This window comes from Bos indicus, chromosome 8, assembly GCF_029378745.1.
Source record: "Bos indicus isolate NIAB-ARS_2022 breed Sahiwal x Tharparkar chromosome 8, NIAB-ARS_B.indTharparkar_mat_pri_1.0, whole genome shotgun sequence".
Taxonomy (NCBI): Eukaryota; Metazoa; Chordata; class Mammalia; order Artiodactyla; family Bovidae; genus Bos; species Bos indicus.
Genome location: NC_091767.1, coordinates 42,206,676 through 42,231,318, shown reverse-complemented (window position 1 = coordinate 42,231,318; position 24,643 = coordinate 42,206,676). Strand labels below are relative to the sequence as shown.

Here is a 24,643-nt window from a genome sequence, read left to right as displayed (position 1 = left end):
CTGACCTTTTCCAGGCCTGTGGCAATCCACTTCATTATTCTTGCCTTGAAAACCCTATAAGTAGTAAAGAATTTAACCTTGCCTACAAGAAGTCTGGCCTTTTCCCTCAGTTAATGGGAGGTGTGCTACTGGAGATCATTCTTTCTGGAGTTATTTCTCCACTGATCTCCAGTAGCACACCTCCCATTAACTGAGGAAAAAGGTCAGACTTCTTTTAGGCAAGGTTAAATTCTTTACTATTCACAGGGTTTTCAAGGCAAGAATAATGAAGTGGGTTGCCATTCCTTTCTCCAGTGGACCACATTTTGTCAGAACCAACAGCTGAGGAAAGAAGCAAAGTGAAAGGCAAAGGAGAAAGGGAAAGTACACCCATCTGAATGTAGAGTTCCAAAGAATAACAAGGAGAGATGAGAAAGCCTTACATGAGCAATGCAAAGAAATAGAGGAAAACAGTGTGAAAGACTAGAGATCTCTTTAAGAAAACTAGAGATACCAAGGGAACATTTTCATGCACAGATGGGCTCAGTAAAGGAAATAAATGGTATGGACTAAACAGAAGCAGAATATATTAAAAAGAGGTGGCAAGAATACACAAAAGAACTGTACAAAAAAGGTATCAATGACCCAGATAACCATGATAGTGTGGCCACTCACCTAGAGTCAGATATCCTGGAATGTGAAGTAAAGGAGGCCTTAGGTAGAATTAGGAACCTGGAAAGTTAGGTCTATGAATCAAGGAAAACTGGAAGTAGTCAAACAGGAGATGGCAAGCCTGAACATTTTAGGAATCAGTGAACTAAAATGGACCAGAACAGGCGAATTTAATTCAGATGACCATTAGATCTACTACTGTGGGAAAGAATTCCTTAGAAGAAAACGAGTAGCCCTCAAAGTCAATAAAAGAGTCTGAAATTCAGTACTTGGGTACAGTCTCAAAAACAACAGAATGATCTCCGTTTGTTTCCAAGGCAATCCATTATTCAATATCACAGTAATCCAAGAGTATGCCTCAAACACTAACAGGGAAGAAGCTGAAGTTTAATGTTTTTATGAAGACCTACAAGACCTTCTGGAACTAACACCAAAAAAAGATGTCCTTTTCATCATAGAGGACTAGAATACAAAAGTAGGAAGTCAAGAGATATCTGGAGTAACAGGGAAGTTTGGCCTTGGAGTACAAAATGAAGCAGGCCAAAGGCTAACTGGTCATAGTAAATACCTTCTTCCAACAACACAAGAGATGACTCTACACATGGACATCATTGGATGGTCAATACCAAAATAAGACTGATTATATTCTTTGCTGCCAAGGATGGAGAAGCTCTATAGAGTCAGCAAAAACAAGACTGAGAGCTAACTGTAGCTCAGATCACGAGCTCCTTATTGGAAAAGTCAGACTTAAAGTAGAAAAAGTAGGGAAAACCTCTAGGCCATTCAGATATGACCTAAATCAAATTCCTTATACAGTGGAAGTGATAAATAGATGCAAGGGATTAGATCAGATAGAGAGAATGCCTGAAGAACTATGGACAGAGGTTTGTAACACTGTATAGGAGGCGGTGATCAAAACTATCCGCAAGGAAAAGAAATGCAAAAAGGCAAAATGGCTGTCCAAGGAGTTCTTACAAATAGCTGAGAAGACACTCGGAAGGCAAAGGAGAATAAGAAAGATATACCCATCTGAGTGTAGAGTTCCAAAGAATAGCAAGGAGAGATAAGAAAGACTTCCTAAGTGAAAAATGTCAAGAAATAGAGGGAAACAACAGAATGGGAAAGACTAGAGATCTCTTCAAGAAAATTAGAGGTAACAAGGGAACATTTCATGCAAAGACAGGTACAACAAAAGACAGAATGGTAAGGACTTACAGAAGCAGAAGAGGTGGCAAGAATACACAGAACTGTACAAAACAGGTCTTAATGACCCAGATAACCATGATGGTGTGATTATTCATCTAGAGCCAGACATCTTGGAGTGTGAAGTCAAATGAGCCTTAGGAAGCGTTACTATGAACAAAGCTAAGCTATTTCAAATCCTAAAAGATGATCCAGTTAAAGTGCTGCACTCAATATGTCTGCAAATTTGGAAAACTCAGCAGTGGCCACAGGACTGGAAAAGGTCAGTTTTCATTCCAATCTTAAAGAAGGGCAATCACAAAGGATGTTCAAAATACCACAAAACTGTGCTCATTTTATATACTAGCAAGGTAATGCTCAAAATCCTTCAAGCTAGGCTTCAGCAGTACACGAACTGAGAAACTCCAGACATACAAGCTGGATATAGAAAAGGCAGAGAAACCAGAGATCAAACTGCCAACATCCATTGGATCACAGAAAAAGCAAGGGAATTCCAGAAATACATCTACTTCTGCTTCACTGACTATGCTAAGACATATGCTTGGACAGCAAGGAGATCAAACCAGTCAATCCCAAAGGCAATAAACCCTGAATACTTATTGGAAGGACTGATGCTGCAGCTCCAATATTCTGCCACCTCATGCAAAGAGCCAACTGGTAAAGACCCTTATGTGGGAAAGAGGAGGAGGCAACAGGATGAGATGGTTGGGTGGCATCACTGACTCAATGGACATGATTTTAAGCAAACTCTGAGAGATAGTGAAGGACAGGGAAGCCTGGTGTGCTGCAGTCTATGGGGTCACAAAGTGTCAGACCCAAGTGAGCAACTGAACAACAACAAAATTCTTACTGCACAGAAGGGGAGATAAACCTATGATCTGAATATTGGTGAACCCAATAATGGATGACCAATAAGGCTATGGCTGCACTGTTCCAGGAAAAGTCGGAATTTGTCAGTTTCATGGAGAATTCTCATAAAAACATCTACTTCTGAGAAATGGAGGTGGACAGTCAGGGTGAGGGCTTCACAGGTGATACTAGTGGTAAAGAATCTGTCTGCCAATGTAGGGGGTCCAGGTTTGATCCCTGGGTCAGGAAGATCCCCTGGAGGAGGAAATGGTACCCACTCTAGCATTCTTACCTGGAAAACCCCATGGACAGAGGAGCCTGGTGGGCTGCAGTCCATGGGGCTGCAAGAGCCAGAAACGACTGAGCAACTGAGCACACATCAGAGTGAGATGTCTGGGGAGTTAGACCCTTTGGCATGGGCAATCCAGATTGTTTATATTGCCTAAATAATTTCTTCAATTTTGTTAACATTGCCCATAAGATTTAATGAATGTAAATACTCCACTGATTAACTATTTTCCATAATTGAAGGTGGTTTTTTAAAACTTATTTCTCAGAAAAATCAAGCACTAAATAAGAAACATATCCTCTGACTGTTATCTGTTCCTGAGTAACCACTTCAACACTCAATGACTTAACACACCAGCTGTCTTATTTGCTCCTGACTCTGCAAGTCAGCATGTGGGCTGAATCCAGGCTAGGCATGGGTTTCTCTGGTGGCTCAGTGGTAAAGAATCTGCCTGCCAATACAGGAGACACAGGAGACCTGGGTTCGATCCCTGGGTCAGGATGATCCCCTAGAAAAGGAAATGGCAACTCACTCCAGTATTCTTACCTGGGAAATCCCATGAACAGAGGAGCCTGGTGGGCTACAGCCCATAGGATTGCAAAGAGTAGGACACAACTGAGTGACTAAACAACAGCAACAAGAGGTTGGCCGTTCTGCTGAAGCTTCAGCCTGGGGTCACTGGTGCAGCTCCAGCCAGCTGGTAGTGGACAGAACTGAACGGTCTAGGCTGGCCTCACTAGCCTACCTGGTAATCGTGCATTAGGGGGTCTTGGTTCTCTTCCCTGTGGCCTCTATAGCAGGCCAGCTCAGACATTTTCACATGGAGGTACCATTCATGAAGGTCAGAGCAGAAGCTACAAGTTCCTCAAGGCCAAGAACAAGAAGTCTCACAACTTCCCTTATGCTGCATTCTGTTGGCCAAAGCAACCCTCTAGACTAGCCCAGAATCAGAGGAGGGGAAAGAATCTGCTTCTTGTTAAGAGCACTTGCAAAGAATTTATGGCCATTTAAAACATCATAATTCTAACCACAATTCCTGATTTTTTCCCCCTAATGTGCATGTATGCTCAGTCACTTCAGTCATGTCTGACTCTTAGCTGTAGCCTGCCAGGCTCCTCTTGTCCATGGGATTCTCCAGGCAAGAATACTGGAGTGGGTTGCCATGCCCTCCTCTAGAGAATTTTCCCGACCCAGTGATCAAACCTTCATCTCCTGCATTGCAGATGGATTCTTTACCCACTGAGCCACCTGGGAAGCCCTACATCTCTAATACAGCTTTGTAACTAGACGGCTAGGCCTCAGCTTTCCTAGAGAAAGAAGAGTTTTATTTATGCCTTGTAAGTAGGAAGTAACACTGGTTTAAATTCTGGGTTGCTTTTTTGTTGCTGAACCACTTGTGAGATTTATGATGTGACTATTTACAAAAGAATAATTCAGATATTCTTCCAATTCTAAACAGTGATACTGATTCTTTCTTTTGGGCACACCAAATAGCATGTGGAATCCTACTCCCTGACCAGGGGTTGAACCTGCATGGGAAGCGTGGAGTCTTAACCACCGGATCACCAGACAATCCCTGAGTTGCTTTCTAAAAGCATTTTCAAGGGCATCTGAATGACTGGTCAATATGCAGTGGTACATTCTGAGCTGTCAGTAAGTAGTAGAGGGGTTTTGGTTGTTCTTTTTGATTTTGTTTTGGTATTTTGTTCACTTACGCAGAGTCTTTTCACAGTGGAGAAACCTGCATCTTTTAGACGAAACTCGCATATTCTATCCAATGACTCCCAGCCTGCCCACGATGAGCATGAACCTGCATATACCATGCCCAGCTAATGGGGCTGCTCTGGAATGACCAAGCCTGTAGGGGAGACCCCACCCCTGGAGAACAGCCTTCAGAAGTAATCCCTGGCTTTGGGGAGAGGCTTGGGCTTCCCTAGTGGCTCAGACGGTAAAGAATCTGCCTACAATGCAGGAGACCTGGGTTTGATCCCTGGGTTGGGAAGATCCGCTGGAGAAGGAAATGGCTACCCACTTCAGTATTCTTGCCTGCACAATCCCATGAACAGAGAAAATCGGTGGGCTACAGTCCATGGGGTCACAAAGAGTTGGACACGACTGAGCGACTAACACTTTCACTTTCCCCGAAACAACTTGAGCCACTCTATAAAGGAAGCTGTTTAATCGATACTGCAGCTGGGCTGTCAAAGGAGTTTAATTCCAAGAGGATGGAGCATTGATTTAAGGATGAAACACATGCACACACACACACATACATCACACACACGGGGCCTGGAGGCAGGCAATGAGTTAAGTTGGGTAGTGAGCTGAGCTGCGGGCTTTCACCAACACTCTGTGCACTGAGATTTCCCTGGTGCCCTGGGACTTGAATCTCCCAGGAAGTAGAATGAATCACTCAGAGAGCAATGAAAATTTCAAATAGTTGTCCTCAATGATCTTTATCAATGCAGACCTGAGTCTTTTAATAGAATTCTTTATGCCCCCTGTGGTCATTACAATTTTATTTCTTCAAGTGACATTTCCCTTTTCTAGCTCCCCTGGGGAATCAGCTGTATTTGCCTTCAGAGTCGGTGGTCAGCTGAATGACTGTGCTTTCTGATTTGTACCCATTCCAATTTTTCTCTCCTGCTGCCCTGCCTACCAGTAGGGCTCAGTTTTGGAGCAATGTGCCCTGCCACAGAGGAGATAATTAAGAATGGAAAATAATGGCCCTGCTCACAGCACCAGTGAAATCTTTTCAAGTAACAGACCTTGGAGTTTCTGCCAGCTGGAGAACATGAAAACCACTGCTTGCCCCTGGGAAATGATTTCATCTTACAGCAAGCATCTCTGTCCATCAGTGCATGCTTGCTCCAACTTCCAAAGCTGCCATCCTTAGGATATGACAGCCAAAACCTACTGTTCTAATATAGGGATGACCTGGTATTTGAAAGGAAGAGAGACCTCGGCCTTTCCTGCTCCAACCCAAAGTCCCCAAATAATAATAGCAAGTATTTACACGGCACTTAATGTCTACCAGACACTTTTAAAATCGTTTTATATACACAGCAGCAGCTCATTTAATGCTTGTAACAAACAACTCCATAAGTTAGGTACTATCATCTTCACTTTACATGTGAGGAATCAAGGCTCACAAAGATAGAAAAACTTGAGTGGAACCATTGAGGCAGGCTTTCAGGCCCAGGCAGCCTGCTCTGGAATCCACGTGACAACACTGCATTGAACTGACCCTCATGAAAAAGAATAATGGCCTTCTGACGTGAGGGAAGCTTGTGGCCCTTTGCCAGTAAGAAGTTAGCCCCCTGAGAACATGTCACAGCTTGTCATCTCATTGCCCGGGCTTTTTAAGTTGCTTATATTCATCTGGGTCTAACAAGAAAACACTTCAAATATTTACAAAAGAGGAAATTTCCTATAGGACGTTGGTTGCTCAGGTGATGGAGAAGTTGAGAGCCAACTAGGGGATGGCAAGATACTTTCTAGTTCATCCTCCACACCATGGCCAGGCTGATCTTTGCAACCTCAGAATCCTCGCTCATTCTGATGTCCCAGATTATAAACCTTTGGTGTTTCTCCTGTCTGCCCTCCGCCCACCCCAACTGTCCCTTATTTTCTAGCATCTCTGACCTATAGGGTGACTTCATACAATTGCTTGTTTAAAATTAATTAATTAGTTTTAATTGGAGGCTAAATTTGCACTCCTTTTATCTTCACTCGGTCTAGCCACTCGGCCTTTGATGCTGTGTCAGCCAGGGTCCCAGCTGGGAAGAGGTTGCACATTTAAATCGATGTACAAAGAGAAGGTTGCACAGGAAGGGGAGTACAAGGGCAGAGAAGCCCAAGGAAAATGCATAACATAGTGCCCATCATACAGGAGAGTGTTTACTGCAACCCAAAAGGAGAGGGCCCTGTAGAAGCCACCTGAGAGGAGCAGAGACCTTCGGTCTAATTTCAGACTGAGAATCAACCAGCCTTCTCAGGAAGGAGACCAGGGGCATACAATACCAACCTCACCTTCCTGTTCTCCAAGCTCCTGCTGGGGCTGCCCATTGATGGGTCACAACTGAAAACCAAAGGGCACCACACCTGTCAAGAGGGTTCACCCAGGTCAGCTGGCTCCATCATCCCAACAGAAGGTAAAGGATGGGAAGGATGGGACCTGCAGGGGCAAACTAAAGATAGCCAGGACAAGCACCCATTCCTGACATCTCTGTTGCCAATGTCAACCATTCATCTGGAAGACAAAGCCCACATGTTACTTCTTAGTGACCCTGCAGCTCGCCCCAACACCTGGGTGGCAGGTGGTTACTCTTGGTCTCCCAGGATCTTCTCCATCCCTGGGGTCTGCGTGGTGCATGGAGCGTGCCCAGTGCATGCGAGTCTCCTTATGGGACTGTGAGTTCCTTGAGCGCACACACCATCTCTTTTTATATTTACAACATCTGCACCGAATGCAAGAGTATTTCTGCACTCAAAAAATTTGTGGTGGAAGAAATGAATGAGGGAACCATCTGAGATAACTCTTGCTCTGCACAGCTGACACTTTCAAATAGTTCTGAGATAGCATCTTCTTTCACACAGAGATGTTGCCTCTTTATACAGTCTTTTATGCCCTTTATTTAAAAAAACATTTTTAAAGAATAATGTAACTAAAATCTTTCCTGTATAAAAATAGCCAGACTTGATTAACCATGAACATTACCACAAATGCTTATTATATACACAAAAGAAAGGCTCCAATTAAAAATTCTGGTTTATACCCTTCATCTTCCTAAGGAGATTTGATATTTCATGTTTCAGACAAGACTTCCTGTCCTGCCATATCTCTTCTAGAAGTCTTAGTAACTGGGGTGTGTAGATGAATTTAATGGGATTCTTTCTCACTAACAACCAAGAATATTTCTAAACAGCTGTGGAGTCAGTTCTAGTATGGGTATCTAATCCAAAACTAGCTCATTTATTTTTAATTTGATTTAAAATTAGTATTATTAATAGTTGGCCAGCAAGTTAGAAGCACAGGGATTTGTGCCCATGTAGAAAAGCAGAAAAAAATCTCTTCTTAGAAAGGGGATTCGGATCAAGAGTCTGGGTTTTCCTGATGCCTACAGCTCTAACAAAAGCTCTGTTCTCTCTTCCTCTCTGGGCTGAGTAGGACAGATTGCTAATGACGGTAAATTATAAATTTAATCCTTATATGAGGCAGCTGACTTTATGTTTGCAGATTTAAAATGTCTGACCTAGAAAGGGTCTTAGAGGTCATCTACTTCAATTCCTCAATTTTACAAATTGAGGCGGGAGGGAACCAAAACAAAAGTCAGAGAGGTTAAGTGACTAGCTCCTAATCATAAGTACGTCTACAAACTGCTTTTACCCGCATATCATCACACACCCCATCACTTCTGGAGGAAAGAAATGTCATACCACATTCTCTACTGGTGTGCATCAAGTGCGCCATCACTCAATAAGAAGGGCAGTTCGCTGCTCTAGGTCAGATTTTAAGGACCCACATACAACAGCCAGATGTGAGGAGCAGCGTCCTGCTCCATCACTTCCCTGTGGACTCTCTTATATCTTGGTTCTTCAGTGTGCCTGTTGATAAAGTGCCTCATAGACGCCACACAGTTTTCCTGTAATGCTTTGAGAGCACAAGTATGAATAATGACACAGAAACATGTGATGCCACAGCTGTTTGCTCTGAGGACGCACTGGACTGAAAAATGTTCTACCATCAGCGAACCTCTTCCATTTCTAGACTTGCTGATGGTCCTCCAGGAGCACTTGTCTGCTGATGAATACTAAGATCCACAGGTAAGACCCCTAATCTTATCAGAGCTGCGAGCTGACAGGAGTAACTACTTTCTAGATCATGTATTTTATTCAAAGTTGTTTTCTTAAGATGATTTTAATGAGGGAGGAGGGGGAAGGACGGGAGGGAGAGGAAGGGGAGGAGGCGGACAGAGGATCTGTACAGTGGATGGGGACGGTGACGAGAACTGTGTATTTTACTGGCCTGTCATTTAGGGCATTTATTTAAGCCATTTGTGTCTCAGATTCCCTACCCATGAAATGGGACAGCTGGACCAGGTAAACCTTCAACTATCTCCCAGTTTTAAACCTTCTATATTCTCCTTTCAGAAAAGAGGAGCAATAAGCCTGACTATTCCATACATGCCACTGATGATCTACAAGAGGAGAACAAACTAGAGATGACTTTCCGTTTTAATGGGGTGAACTCCAGCTGTTCTACCATCTGCTCTGCCTCTTTCAACTGAACTCTATACACATGTGTTGACTTACTTTTATTATGTTATTACATTGCTATTCTGTCTTCACACTAGAGTGGTGACTTGGCCAATGATGGCAGCTTAACCAGATGACAGAAGAAAATCAGGTATAACATGTAGCCAGAATAAAAACTGGGCTCTGCAGCCTCCAAAGTCCCCAAAACACACTTCAAAAAATAAATGTCAGGGCTTCCTTGGTGGCTCAGTGATAAAGAGTCTGCCTGCCAATGTAGGGAACACGGGTACGATCCCTGAGTCAGGAAGATCCCACAAGCCACGGAGCAACTAAGCCCATGCCCCACAACTACTGAGCCTGTGCTCTAGAGCCCAGGAGCCACAACTACTGAAGCCCGCCCACCCTAGAGCCCAAGTTCCGCAACAAGAGAAGCCAGCACAAGAGAAGCCCCTGCTCGCTGCAGCTAGAGAAAGCCCAAGACCAGCAACAAAGACCCAGCATGGTCAAAAATAAATAAATTTCAAAAATAAATAAATGTCAAGCACCATATTTTAGACTGCCTTGCCTTGTACATCATTCTCCTCACTGTGCAGTTTTTAGCAACTGAAATGAGTTGGTCTTTTCTATGAAACACCTGCATTTCTATATCTGTTATCTTGGCAGGCCTGACGTACTTCTTCTGGCAACTGGAACTAGTTACCGTTCCCCCTCATAACTATTTGTAGCCACTCATATCCATGGAAACTTCTGGTCTTCGGATAAAGAAGCATTTACTATGTTAAGCCACTGAGATTTGGGGACTGTTACTATAGCTAGAAATTAAACTCTCAATTATAGCTGGAGGCTGGGCATGCAAGTGGAAGACTCTCTTCTCTTTGGCAAGTAAGCCTTGTCCTGATACCTAAGAGCCACTGATACTCAAGTGAGGCTCACCAGTACACTTTTCCAGAGGCTCCACTCCCACCGTGAATTTACTAGGTACCCACTGTAACATCCTCTTAACTGTTCTTTCTACTTCCAATCTTGTCCCACTTCTAAGTCATACTTTATGGGATCACTGGAATTATCTTTGTAAAACATTAAATCTAATGCAAAATATTGATTTATTCAGCATTTACATTCATCTAAGGAGGAGCCCAGGAACCAGGCTGGCAAGTAGGGGGAACAGGACAGGGAGCCCAGCCTCCCAGCAGGCGCCTCTGCAAGCACCTGCTGAGGGCCCAGCCCTCTTGATGGTGCAGGACTTCTCTCCTGAGTTCAGCAATGGCAAATAAACCCAGCCTTGAATTCAGAAATAGGGAGTTCAGATGCCAGTGGAGTCAGCCAGGACAAGCTTATCCTCCAACCCAACCGAAACATTTAAAAAATCATTTCAACTCTTTGTCCTTATGAGTCTTTGTCTAATTGAAGCAAACTGTATTTTCTCTGTCCTTATAAGTCTTTGTCTACTTGAAGTAAATTATATTTGCACCTTTTAAAAAAGGTATTTTTACACAGTGATTTTTGGTTTTTAACCCAATGACCACAAGGTTTTTTGCAAGTGAATAGATTCAGTCAGCAAGCACATGAGGAGGGCAATAGGTGGTTTTTAAAAAAATAGATGTACGTGTATTTATATATGTGTATGTATAACTCTGTATGTGTGTGTGTGTGTGTGTATGGGGGCTCAGATGGTAAAGACTCTGCCTGCAATGCAGGAAACCTGGGTTCAATCCCTGGGTCAGGAAGATCCCCTGGAGAAGGGAATGGCTACCCACTCCAGTATTAGTGTCTGAAGAATCCCATGGACAGAGAAGCCTGGCAGGCTGGGTCAGTCCATTGGGTCGCGAAGAGTTGGAAATGACTGAGCAACTAACATTTTCATATATGTATGCATGTGTATTTACATATGTATGCGGGGGCTTAGCCAGTGGCTCAGTGGCATAGAATCTGTCTGTAATACAGGAGACAGGGTTTGATCCCTGGGTCTGGAAGATCCCCTCAAGGAAGGCTTGGCAACCCACTCCAGTATTCTTCCCCAGAAAATCCCATGGACAGTGGTGCCTGGCAGGCTACATATAGTTCATGGGGTCGCAGAGTCAGACATGACTGAACCAACTGAGTGCACACACATGTATCAGTTCAGTTCAGTTGCTCAGTCGTGTCCGACTCTTCGCGGCCCCATGAATCGCAGCACGCCAGTCCTCCCTGTCCATCACCAACTCCCGGAGTTCACTCAAACTCACATCCATCGAGTCGGTGATGCCTTCCAGCCATCTCATCCTCTGTCGTTCCCTTCTCTTCCTGCCCCCAATCCCTCCCAGCATCAGAGTCTTTTCCAATGAGTCAACTCTTCGCATGAGGTGGCCAAAGTATTGGAGTTTCAGCTTTAGCATCATTCCTTCCAAAGAACACCAAGGACTGTATATACAGACATAAATACAATGTAGAATATATAACACACACAGAACATAAATATATTAAAATAAAAATTTAAAAACACAAATACATATACATTCTTTAGTTACTGCCCAAAATGAGTGTGGAGTTTCTTACTATCTTATCTCAGGGTTTTACCTGATATTAGGTCTTAGCTAATCAGGGTCTGGCCTGCTGTGTGCGGAGAGCATCCTGCTCCAGTAAGGATAACCTACTGTCTCACCATAGTGCTTGTCCCACACTGAGTGGTATTTAGCACACAGATGATGAAAATAGTTGACTGTGGCCTGCCTGTTTGGTGTCCCTGGCTGGCATTTATGGGTCATATCAGTGCTGTGGCTCTGCCTTTCTGTCCCCTAGAGCTTCTGATGATTTTGCACAAAATGTCTGAAGGCCAGCGAAGTCCATCCACTATGGTCCCTCCTCACTGTCTGCAGCGGCAGCCAATGTCAAGTACTCTAGTGCATCCTTGAACTATCCATTTGCCCACTTCAGCTTGGCAGCAACTGGCTATATTTTATCAATAAGATATAGCCAGGATTTCCATAGCACTTTACCGCTACCCCGCATGGAAAAAAAGAGCTGAATCAGAGACAACAACACAGTTTAAGGAGGTTAGCTGACTGGTAGAGAACAAAGGGACCATGCCAGGCCTCAGGGAGGGCCATCCTGCCTGGTGACTTGGCCCCTTGGGGGATAGGCCATTTCTTGTTTCTGAGTCAGTGACAGTTATTTTTGTTGAAGCAGAGGTGTTCTATTCAGTCCCTGAGGACACGAAATCAATGAACTCTGTAGATTTGGGGCAGGTTCCGGGGCTTGCCACTTCAGAGCACAACACTGATTAAGGATGAATGTGATCTTGGGAACACCCAAGTCCAAACAATGATGCTGACCCAGTGCCAATGTGCGGCTGGGTAAACCCAGCAGCATTCTGGGACCACGGAGAGCTGGGCTCTTTGATTTCTAACCTTTGAACAAGGAGGGGAGAAAAGACTTGCTGGAAAGCCTTGCTTCACGCTGTGGCAGTGGTAGTGAGTTCAGGATCAAACCACCATTTCATCTTCAAAGGCCCCTGAGACCCCCAGCGCCAAAGGGGCCAGGGGTGGGGAGTGTTATTTTCATTGTCATTTGATCAAGGGCTCAGGAAATGTTTTATAAGTCTTGTACCAAGTGGACGGTGCACTTGTAGCTAAAACTGTGCTGTTGAAGACACTCCAACCCGATACCAGAAACTGTCCCAACACTCCATGGAGGAACTTATGTGGGCACCGCTGCAGAGGCTGAGGGTGGCGTGTGTTCAGAGGTCTGTCAACACACCCTCACATGTCTGGTGTCCTCCTTTCTTCCCTCCAGCTGCTCTTGAGATGATGAAGGATCCACTAGAAACCTGTGTTTTTCTCTTTGATGTGTGAGCAGCTGCAAGCAAACCCCAGAAGTCTCGGAAATGGTCCCGAAGCAGTGACCAGGACACCCTCTCATTCTGAGGAGGTATAGCATGGCCTTCACTGGAGACAATTTTATTGACAAAACATTCTTCAGATAGGTTGCCTGCATTCTTTACAGAAGTCTCCCAGTGCTTTTGCAATTCCTGATATTATGCCAGGGAGAAAACATCAAATGGATGCTTATGACTTTTAGCATCTCTCTTTGATCAGCCACTAATCTCCTTGCTCACATCAGACTCTCTGTGTACATCAAAAAAAAAAAAAAAACCTAACCAGGAAACAGTAAACAGCAGGATCTGGTCATTCTGACTCCCTCACAGAGGGAGACTCCAGGCAGAATTTGGATCAGATTTAGAGGCTCTTCCTTCCCCCTTTTTCTGATTTCATTACTTTGAGAAAGTAAATTTCTTTGGCTCTCACTCCACTTTTTCATCTGAAAAATAAATGTGTTTGGCTAGAAGGGCCCTAAGTATCTATCCAGCTCTAAATACTCCTGGCATTTTTTCCATGAATTACTCATTAGTTGTCACAGTTTGCAGTATTTGCAGTCTTCTTGAGGTAAGGAACAAAAATCGAGATTGTTCTTAGGACTCTTCCATTCCAAGAAGCCATTTATATATGTTATTTCATTTATTCTCCCTGTAAAATCATGTAAGGTAGAGACATACTTATACTTAACCTAACAAATCAGGTTAGGTAGAGAAATACTATGTTCCCCACTTACAGATGGAGAAACTGAAGCTCAGAGAGGTTAGGTGATTGGTCTGTGATGTACAGAGCAGAATAAAGACTGAAATTAAGCTGTGTGCATGTGTATGTGTGTGCAGTTACTTCAGTCACAACATCAAGCTATGGAACTGCAAAACCCAAGCTCCTTCTCCTCTGCCCAGAAACCTACTTGATTGTTTTGTACATTAACTAAAAACTGACTGTATTAAAATATTTCACAAAGTCGCTGTGTAGTCTGTAAACCAGTCCTGTATTGTACATTCCCTACCAGCTCTTATTGGTCCTATTAAGAGACTGGAAGAGGGTAGTAAGAAAGCTCAAATTCTCATCTTCTTATCTCCCCTTTAGCAACTCCCTGCAGCCTCTAGGACTTCCCCTTTAAAAACAGAATCATCGACAAGGCAGAAGCAGTTTGTCATCCTAAGACCTTTGGAAGAATTGCTTGGAAAATGAACTCTGACAGCTCCCCAGACAATAGGCTGCCACACTGTTCTCCTCCATCTCCCTCGCATTCTTCCAGAACAAAGCCTCAACAGTTGGAGGGAAAGGGGGCTTGAGCCAATATAAAGAACCACGACCTACACCCAGGCTTCAGAGGTTAGTCTGGGTTTCTCAATGCTTTGTCACATAGAGAAAGATATTTACAAAAGAGACTAAGAAGGTGGTTACACACCAGGACCCAGATTAGAGTTGGGCCCCAGGTGGGTGAGCACACACAGAGTTGCCCTGGAGTCAGGCTCTTAAATGAGGTGCAAGGTTTTGCTCCCAGGAGCACTTGTGGAATATAAAGCAGTCTAAAATGTCACCAATCTTGAAGTGGGTGGAGGGCAAAGCAAGACTCTGAAGTCAGCACCAAAGGAGCGGTGGTCAGTGAAAAAGACCTGGGTACTGGGGCACCCTTTCAACAATAAATTTGTCTCTGGTCTTCTCTTTTCTCCATCTGTTAATAGGAGGATTGTCAAGGAGCATTCAACTACATAGCACTCACTGTATACTTTTCACTGTGCCTGGTGTTGCTGATACAGAAATGGACAAGATGAAATTACTGCATTTGTTAATGGACTAAATTTTGCCTTTTTTCATTACTGTCATGCACTTTAATTCTACATGTTTTATTTATATGGGGCTGTGCTGGGTTCGCGGCTGCACGGGCTTTTCTCTAGTTGCCGCGAGGAGGAGCTACTCTCTAGTTGTGGGATGCGGGCTTCTCACTGCCATCACGGCTCTTCTTGTGGAGTATGCGCTCTAGACACATGGGCTTCAGCAACCGCAGTGCATGGGCTTAGATGTTCCGCGATGTGGGATCTTCTCAGACTAGGGATCAAACCTGTGTCTTCTGCACTGACAGGTGGATTCTTAACTGCTGAGCTACCAAGGAAGCCATCTACATGTGTTATAAACCCCACCACCATTATTATTGTCTTATGTAGTCTATATTAATCTAAAATTATCCTTACATATTTCTCTTTTCATTGGTTTCTATTCCAGCCTGCATTTGTGTGATTTCTTTTGAACTCATCTCTCTTCTTCTTGAAGGGACCTCTCTTACTTTTTCCCTTCCCTCCTTCCTTTTTCTAAGTGCAGCTTTGGAAGAGATGAAATTCTTAGTTTTTGTCTGGCTAGAAAAATCTTTATTTTATTTTTGAAGGCTGTTTTCTCTGATTATAGATTCTAGGATGGCAGGATTCTCTCCATACTTTAAAGTCATTTTTAAAAAAATCTTTTTAATTTCATTGTTATTTTCAGGGGGAGTCGTCCATCTGCCTAAGTTTTGCTCCTGTGAAGACAATGTGTCTTCTGACCTGGCAGCTTTTAAGATTTCCCTTTGTCCTCAGTGTTTTGTGGTCTTACGACTATACGTTTAGGGGTAGTTTTCTTTGTATTTAACTCACTTGTATTTATTTTATAGAACTTCTTGAATCTGTGGCTTGGTATCTCCCAAAAGTTTTGGAAAATTATTATTTTCTCCAAATACTGCTTCCTTCCTATTCTCTCACCTCCTTCAGAAAGTCCCACGCTGCTGCTAAGTTGCTTCAGTCGTGTCCGACTCTGTGCAACCCCATAGACAGCAGCCCACTAGGCTCCGCTGTCCCTGGGATTCTCCAGGCAAGAACACTGGAGTGGGTTGCCGTTTCCTTCTCCAATGCATGAAAGTGAAAAGCGAAAGGGAAGTCGCTCAGTCGTATCCGACTCTTAGCGACCCCATGGACTGCAGCCTACCAGGCTCCTCTGCCCATGGGATTTTCCAGGCAAAGTACTGGAGTGGGGTGCCATTGCCTTCTCCATCAGAAAGTCCCATAACAAGTATTAATATGTTAAACCTTCTCCCTGTTTTTGTCTCATGCTCTTTTCTGTATTCTATATTCCTTTTTCTATCTGTAATGATATGCTTTGCTATTAATATTTCCTGGTAACTCTCAGTTGACTAACTTTCCACTGGACTGCCAGGGTATTCCCACTGATCAATAATCTGTTAAATCTACTTCAGTTCAGTTTAGTTGCTCAGTCGTGTCCCACTCTTTGCGACCCCATGAATCGCAGCACGCCAGGCCTCCCTGTCCATCACCAACTCCTGGAGTTCACTCAAACTCCTGTCCATCGAGTTGGTAATGCCATCCAGCCATCTAATCCTCTGTTGTCCCCTTCTCCTGCTGCCCCCAACCCTCCCAGCATCAGGGTCTTTTCCAATGAGTCAACTCTTTGCATGAGATGGCCACAGTACTGGAGTTTCAGCTTTAGCATCAGTCCTTCCAATGAACACCCAGGACTGATCTCCTTCAGAATGGACTGGTTGGATCTCCTTGCAGTCCAAGGGACTCTCAAGAGTCTTCTCCAACACCACAGTTCAAAAGCATCAATTCTTCGGCACTTGGCTTTCTTCACAGTCCAACTCTCACATCCATACATGACCACTGGAAAAACCATAGCCTTGACTAGATGGACCTTTGTTGGCAAAGTAATGTCTTTGCTTTTGAATATGCTATCTAGGTTGGTCATAACTTTCCTTCCAAGGAGTAAGCGTATTTTAATTTCATGGCTGCAATCACCATCTGCAGTGATTTTGGAGGCCCCAAAAATAAAGTACTGATATCTTAATATCAGTTACAGAATTCTCACTTGATCATTTTTAAAAACACATTCCATTTCTTGGTAAAATTCTCCATCTTATTACCTATTTTCTTGAACATGGTCCAGCCAACGTTTGATTATTTCAGTATCTGACTCACCTATCCATTTGTTTCTCTTTTCTATTTTCATTTCTGTCATTTTTTCATACCTTCCACAAATTCTGACTGTTTGCTAGACACACTGTGTAAGAAACGTTCGAGAGGCTTGCATAACATTATCTTCTTTCAGAGAGAATTTACCCTCTCCTTTGCAGGCACCTAGGCGATGGTGAGGTCCCCTCAATGCCATTAGGGACTAAGTAAGCCTCAGTTTACTTCTGATTTTCACCTGCTCCTAGGGAATAGTTCTTTAGGGCAAGGGTTCCCAGCCTCCAGGATCTAATGCCTGGTGATCTAAGGTAGAGCAATGTGATAATAACAGAAGCACATGCTAGGTTGCTTCCATCATGTCCGACTCTTTGCCACCCCATGGATTATAGCCTGCCAGGCTCCTCTGTCCGTGGATTTTCCAGACAAGGATACTGGAGTGGGTTGCCATTTCCTAGTCTAGGGGATCTTCCCTACCAAAGGATCAAACCCATGTCTCTTATGTCTCCTGCACTGGCACACGAGTTCTTTACCACTAGTGCCACCTGGGAAGCCCAATAGAAATAGAGTGCATAATAAATGTCATGCACTTGAATGATCTTGAAACCACTCCTCCTCTACCCCAGTCTGTGGAAAAGCTGTCTTCCATGAAACTGGTTCCTGTGCCAGAAAGGCTGGGGACCGCTGCTTTAGAGTACTCAGATAAGACACTGACGTGTTTAATGTGGCCTATCCTGAATTCCAGGTTCTGTCTTCCCAGGACTGAAAGACTGCAAAGAACACCATTTTGATTTTTAGATGGTATTAACTTGGCTTTTAAGTTTTATAACTAATCCTCAAATTCCTTGAAGAGGGAAAACCTCCAAGTGCTGGGCTCCCTTCTCTGTTTATCCCTTCTTTCAGAGCTCTGGATTATACAAGCCCTGATGCCTTGGCAGTCACAAATTTTCTTTTCTTCCTAGTTCCAGAAGACTTCCAAAATCTCAGCTAGCTTCTCAACCTCTCAAATGTCACTCTTTGCCTGGATCCTTGGCCTTTCAGACCATGTCAAGAAATTGGCATCTACCCAGAGGAGAAATGCAGTGTAGAATGTTAGGGTCACATCCACGTGCTCCCTTTCTTCCTGCCTCTCAGATCCTGATTTTCTTAGTTGCTCTCTGATGCCTTGAAGCAGAATTTTTTTTTTTAATATGAGCTTTCCTGAATATTACTCTGCTATAAACTATTGATATTTCGCAGTAGGAAAAAAATGAAGAGTAAAGCAGTACCTAGGACCTTTCCAACAGAAAAAGTATCAGGTGCGTGTGGGTAAAATTAGTTATTTCAGTACATTTTTCTGGAAACGCAAACTAAGTTGAATCTTAAAGAAGCAAAAGTCATAGGAATAACAAGGGAAGCGTATATGCATATAAATGTCATTTTCATTCATTCCTTCCTTCCAGAAAAAACACTTATGATCCTGCTATCTGCCATCCATTGGGATAGGTGCCGTACGTGGGACAATAAATTTCTGGGAGCTTATCAGATATGGAGAAGACCCAGAACTGGAGGAAATACCAATTATTATGTTAAGTTCATCAGACAAGGATCTGTTTGTTTGGAACCATGGGTCTAGGTAGAGAGAAATATAAAGAATGAAAACTAGGGCTGAGTAAGTATGAGAGAGAGCAAGCAATACCAAGAAATGAGGTGAGAGGAAGAAATAAGTGGTACAAGACCATTTTGGGGAGGGGGTGGATTTGCACAGCAAGTTGCAGAGTTTCACTCCATGTTGAGTTGGGGGAGTCAGATTGTCATTGGGTGTAAGGAAGACTATCTCAGCAATAGAATATTGAGATGGACTGGAAACCAAGCTAGAAAGCCATCGGGATGGAGACCTCTGGATGATCAGAGTCCAGCAAAGGTGCATCCGGTATCAGAGCTTCCCTTCATGAGATCTGGATGAGCTGAACAGTCTATTTTCAAATGATGCTACAAGATCCAACTGGGCCTCATGCCTTCAGCCCTTCCCTTTCCCTTTGCTGTTTGTCCTTCCTTCCCCTTCCCAGTTTCTTCCTTATTCCTCCCTTATTTTCACTTCTGTTTTGCTTTACTTCTCTCATTAGAAGTCTCTCCATTTGAATGGTTTGGAGTCTTCTAGAAAAATGAATTCTGGGAGGGAAAAAAAGTGAATTCTGGGAAACATCTTGTCATCCTTGGATCTGTACAAACCAACACAAGTGTGTCTGTTGAAGCCCTCACGGTTTGACTACCTCTTGCACTGCACTGTGGGCTTAGCTAAAAGAACAATTGTGTGTGTGTGCAACATGTTTCCCTCATTTCCTTCATTTTGTGACCTTAAAGAGACAGGGAAAAACCAGAGAACCAAAGTCACGCAGTGCTCCCCTCCAAAGACTGTGATGGAGCTGGGGTTTGAGAACCCATGCTCCTGCATCTGAGTCAGCAACTCAGCCAGCTCAGCTGATAGCGTGTGCCAGGATCGCCCCCTGTGCATTAACCTCTGCGGCTCCCTCTCTCCATCGCTCATCAGCTGTTTCTTTGCTGCTGAAAGCACACACAGTTCAGATAATTAAGCACTTGTGAGGCATTTTACATTTTCATGAATCTATCAACAGTGAATTATTTTTGAATATGCTCAGGCCATATACTCCAAGATTCTTATCCATAATTTGCAGAAGGGCAGGGGTGGCTTCATCATGCATGCAGAAAGTGAGACTGGAGCTGGCCTCTTACTTGCAGGCCTGCTTTTCAAGGTCCTGGGCATAGCTCTGATAATTTTGTGGTTGTAATTTATATTCTTTTTTCTTAATGATAGTCTTCCCCATCCTCAACATCCAACTTTATAAGATGAGATCCCACAAAAACTGAATCTACCCCCTGGAGAAAATCAAATATTCTCATCTGGAGATTCATAAAATGACAAGTAACAAGACACTCTGTTTTTACTAGGCTAAGTCTAAAGGCAGTTGCAACCAATACTGTCCTGCCCTGATCCCTCATTTCAGATGTGTAACTTTAAGTTTGGAGGCAGTCTGCTCCTCACATGTAGGCTAGTTCACCTGTTATAAAGTTCTGTTTCTTCACATGTATACCTGTGGTGGATTCATTTTGATATTTGGCAAAACTAATACAATTATGTAAAGTTTAAAAATAAAATAAAATTAAAAAAAATTTTTTTTTTTTAATTTAAAAATGTGTTCATTTCCTGAACCAACTTTATTTAACTTATTAACCTCGTCTGTGGCTGTTTGTGCAGAATCTCCTAGTGAGCAAAAACGCACACCTTCTGTCTCTGGTGGGAATCGGCCACCCAGGGCCAGAGGTGCTGGGATACAGTGGGTCAGCTGAGCCATGGTCTAGAAGCATCTCTTCCCTAATCCTGAGATCCTAATTTGCCTTGGTCCAGAAGGAAGACCTGTTGTTTAACCTTTAATGGCTTTCTTGCAAGTAAGGTGAGAACCTATTAGTTCCCAAGCCAGCGAAAGTTCTAAGCTGAATGATAACTGCTGACATTTGAGGCACCTAGAATGAAAACTGAATAGTTTAGCATAGATTTTTCCTTCTAATTAATTCATCATTTATCTTGACTCGATGTGATGATCTTTTTTTATCAAACTAGTCTTTATTGGAGTAATGCTAAATTCTACCAAAGTTAAGACTAGTTACAATGGAGAAGATTTTCTTCTTGGACCCAAATGTTATTTTTTTAAAAAGCACCCTGAAACCCTCCAAAACAATACATACACTGTCACACACAATCCATGGCTATATTCCTATATAGGTCCAGAGTCATGGAAACCAGCTAAGCTCTTCTGTGCCTCTCTGATGAAAATCTGATCAAAAGACAGTGTAGTGGTATAAATCCAAACTCAGTTTAGAGTGAAAAGGAGGTGCTGGGTGCATATAGATAGTCAGGAGGTCTAAAATAAAATGAAATAAATCTGCCTTTGGTTATAATAAAAGAAAACATAAGTTGTGCAGTCAGTGTTACTGCATCATCCATTTCTTATTGTCTCACAATGATAGTTCAGGTCTTTTGGGAGAGTCATTTTGTGTGTATATCTTGGGATTTTAAAAGCTTTCCAGCTCTGCGATGCTCAACAATCAGGGTGTCTGATTCGTGGAGAGGGTCATAGCCCTGAACGGGAGGGTCTGCTGATGGAGAGCGGGAGTTGGGTGGGATGAGAGTACTGGCCCTAGGATGCTGTGTGGGCATCTTGGGAACATCTCCCCCCTGTGCTGTCTCCCTTGGTCCCCGAGTTGCAGTTTCCTCTGGTGATACCGGAGACGCAGATGGAGGAAGAAGGGGGCGCGTGACTGTGGTGGGAGGCTGGGATGCCTCGCGGGGAGTGGGTGGGGTCTGGTGACTGGAGACTGTGTGACACCCGCGAGAGGACCACGTGCAGTGTCTGGGGACAGTTGAGGCGCTGCCCGGGCAGCGGGGGGTGGTGCGCGGGGCTGGCTCTGCACACTCACCCGTGCTGCTTTGGATGGTCCTCACGGTGGTGGTGGTGCGTGGCGGGGAGGAGGACCGCAGTGACACGCACTCGTCGTCCTGCGAACAGCCCTTCTCGATGGCTCGCACGTAGCTGTGGCTCCGCATGCGGAAGCAGCCAGGCATCGGCAGGTCCAGGGCCTCCACCACCTGCGACTCCAGCTCGCTGAACACCGACTCGCACACCGACTCGAACTGCCCGTTCACCTCCATCTCACTCATCTGGCTGATGGTGCTCATGGCACGCATGTAGCTCTCGTTCCTGGAGCGGAACTTCGGAGACGTGAGCAGCCCCGCAGGGTCAAGGCTGTCGGGGCTTCAGTTGATGGAGACCTCACTGACCGCCCTCAGGTAACTGTGACTCCGGATCTGGAGTTTGGGGGAGTGCTCATTGGAAATCTTGAGAGTGGTGAGTTCTGTGAGGGATGGCTGAGTCGCCTTGAGATAGCTTTCCCTTCGCGCAGCCACTTTTGGGAGAAGGCTTGGGGCTGGTGTCCGAGTCACCGCTGTCTTCCTCTCCCATGGCCTTGATGTAGCTGCTGCTCCGCATTCTTCGGCAGGGGATTTCATCATCTTTACCTCTAGGGGTGTACCCTGTCCATTCATCCTGAGGGACCTGAAGGTACTGGCAGGAACGTTTTGTTGACACGACTCTGACTTCACCATGGCCTGGTCCATGTTGACCGAGGCTTTCTGGTAAACCTCTCGGGCTCGACTCACGGTCAGCGTGGAGGACCAGGCACTCTTCTTGAGCAGCGGTGCATCTAGGGTGACGGGCAGGTTGGCGCAAGTGGAGCACTTGACGTCGTTGTTACTCCGGGAGGCCGTCACTGCCTGCTCGCTGATGGTGTTGTAGGCCTCCATAAAGTACTGAGAGGCCGAGCGGTCGGGGCACCTGCCCATGGTCATCACACCCGAGGGGGAGTGGTAGATACACATGTCGCTGTCGAGGTTGTCATCAGAACTCCACCAGCCAGGGGATGTGTTGTTGCGCAGCTTGGGCTCCGGGCGCCGCTCCTTGCTTTTGCTGCGCTTGCCGTACCTCACGGTCTGCGTCTCGTCCGGGCTGGCCTTGCCTCCGTTGATGCTGCCCTTGGACGGTCCCTCCAGGGAGTGCGATTTGGTGAAGAGCTTCTGGACCGAGTGGACCAGGTGGCGGATGCAGCCGGGGCCGTCGCTGCGGTGCTCCACGGCCGTGCGCTTGTACTGCCAAGTGTGGTAGCCATACCGGCTGAGAGGTAGCTGCCTCTCAAACTGGTCCAGGAGGTTGGCGGGGATGCGGTTGGCCTTGGTGGCCAGGGTGCGGGGCACCAGGGCACACTCGTCCTTTAGCTCCTGCTGCGAGGTGTAGTGCCGCCGCGGGAAGGTGCTGCTGGCCAGCGGGTTGCTGAAGGGGCCCACACACTCGGCCTGGAAGGAGGTCCGCTGAGTGTAGTAGGGGTGGTCGGCCGGATGGTGCTCCACCGGGCTCAGCAGGTATGGCTTGCGGTCCGCGTGGTGCGACAGCAAGTCACAGGCTGAATCGCAGGTGACTCCGTGGTGATGGCTGCAGCTGCCCGATAACCCTTTCATCGCTGACGGGGCAAAGCCACGGGGGTCATGGACACCCGGGGGTGTGGTTCCAGACCCGTCTCCCGCAAGGACCTTTAATGATCAATTTTCCATTTTTCTTGCTTCCAACGTAGGAAAAGATCCAAACTTTACAGCTTTTGTTTTTTAACCCGATGTGCCTTTTGGTGTGTGATGCTCAACTGTTCTCTTCAGATGAACCAGACATCTGATTCTTCATCTGCAGGCTTCCCTTGTGGCTCAGTGGTAAAGAATCTGCCTGCCAGTGCAGGACATGCGGGTTCAACCCCTGGTCAGGAAGATCACCACATTGGACTTATGGTGTAACAGGCAAACAACACATTATCTTGGATAGGACTCCAGAAAAGCAGGGATTGTGGTCAGAGGAGGAACCTGTAACTTGTCTTAGTGAGACAAGCAGTGTCTGGTCTGCAGCAACCCCATGAATCTGAAATTGAACTGGATGCTTGCTGATCCTTTGGAGAAAGTGTCCCCAGAACAGGTGTGAGTGGTTCTCACAAAAAGTGCTCAAGAGCACCATTCACCTGCTGACCTGTTTCTTATAATGGCTATAACTCAGGAACAGCCAGGTAAGAGAGATGCTCAAGACCAGACACCCAGGGAAAAGGCGAGAAGCTTCCATCTCTCTCTGACATCATTGCTCTTCTAGCACCTCCCTGTGCTCACTATCCCGGAAGTTCTCTGGAGGCTGCCCGAATGGGTTTTTATCGAGGCTTCCTTAGGTAGGAATGATTAACATACCATTAGTTCAGTTCAGTTCAGTCTCTCAGTCGTGTCCAACTCTTTGCGACCCCATGAATCGCAGCACGCCAGGCCTCCCTGTCCATCACAAACTCCCGGAGTTCACTCAGACTCACGTCCATCGAGTCAGTCAAAAAAAAAAAAATTTTTTTTTAAACTGTATTTATATATTTTTCTAGGCTGCACAGCAAGGCCATGTGGGATCTTAGTTCCCTGACCAGGGATCAAACTCACGCCCCTTACATTGGAAGCATGGAGTCTTAACCACTAGACCACCAAGAAGTCCTAAAGCTCTGTTTCTTGAGTGTGGTGGTCAAGAGAATGTGTCTTGCAGAATGCCAACCACAGGGAGCTTAACTGATCAAGGAGCCATCACCATATCTGCACCAAGGCCATGTTTCCCACAGGCTGCTCCCAGCTATTAACTCGGCACAGTGGGAATATCTGGACAGACCCAGTCCTGGGAGACAGTGGACTCTTCAGTGACTGACTCTGACACAGGCCTCCCTGATAGCATTGCTAACCCTTCATTAGACTTCGAAGAAGCTCACAACACTTCTACCCAACTTCCCTTCCCTTGCTCCTTCACTTGGGGTCAGACTTGTATAACGTCTGATAACTTTCCCAGGCTTCTCCCCATTTTCTCTCACACAGGCATTTCCCTTAAAAAAAGTCCTGGTGCACTGAGTTCTGTTTTAGTATCTACTTCAGAGGATGCAAACCAATACTGACTTATTAACAAAAAAACAGGATTGGAACC

General features: G+C 45.0%; 1 pseudogene; it reads right to left on the bottom strand.

Moving 5' to 3' along the window:
- Positions 1–20,963: 20,963 nt before the first annotated feature.
- On the bottom strand, positions 20,964–23,429 carry LOC109562422 (disks large-associated protein 1 pseudogene; annotated as a pseudogene).
- Positions 23,430–24,643: the final 1,214 nt, after the last annotated feature.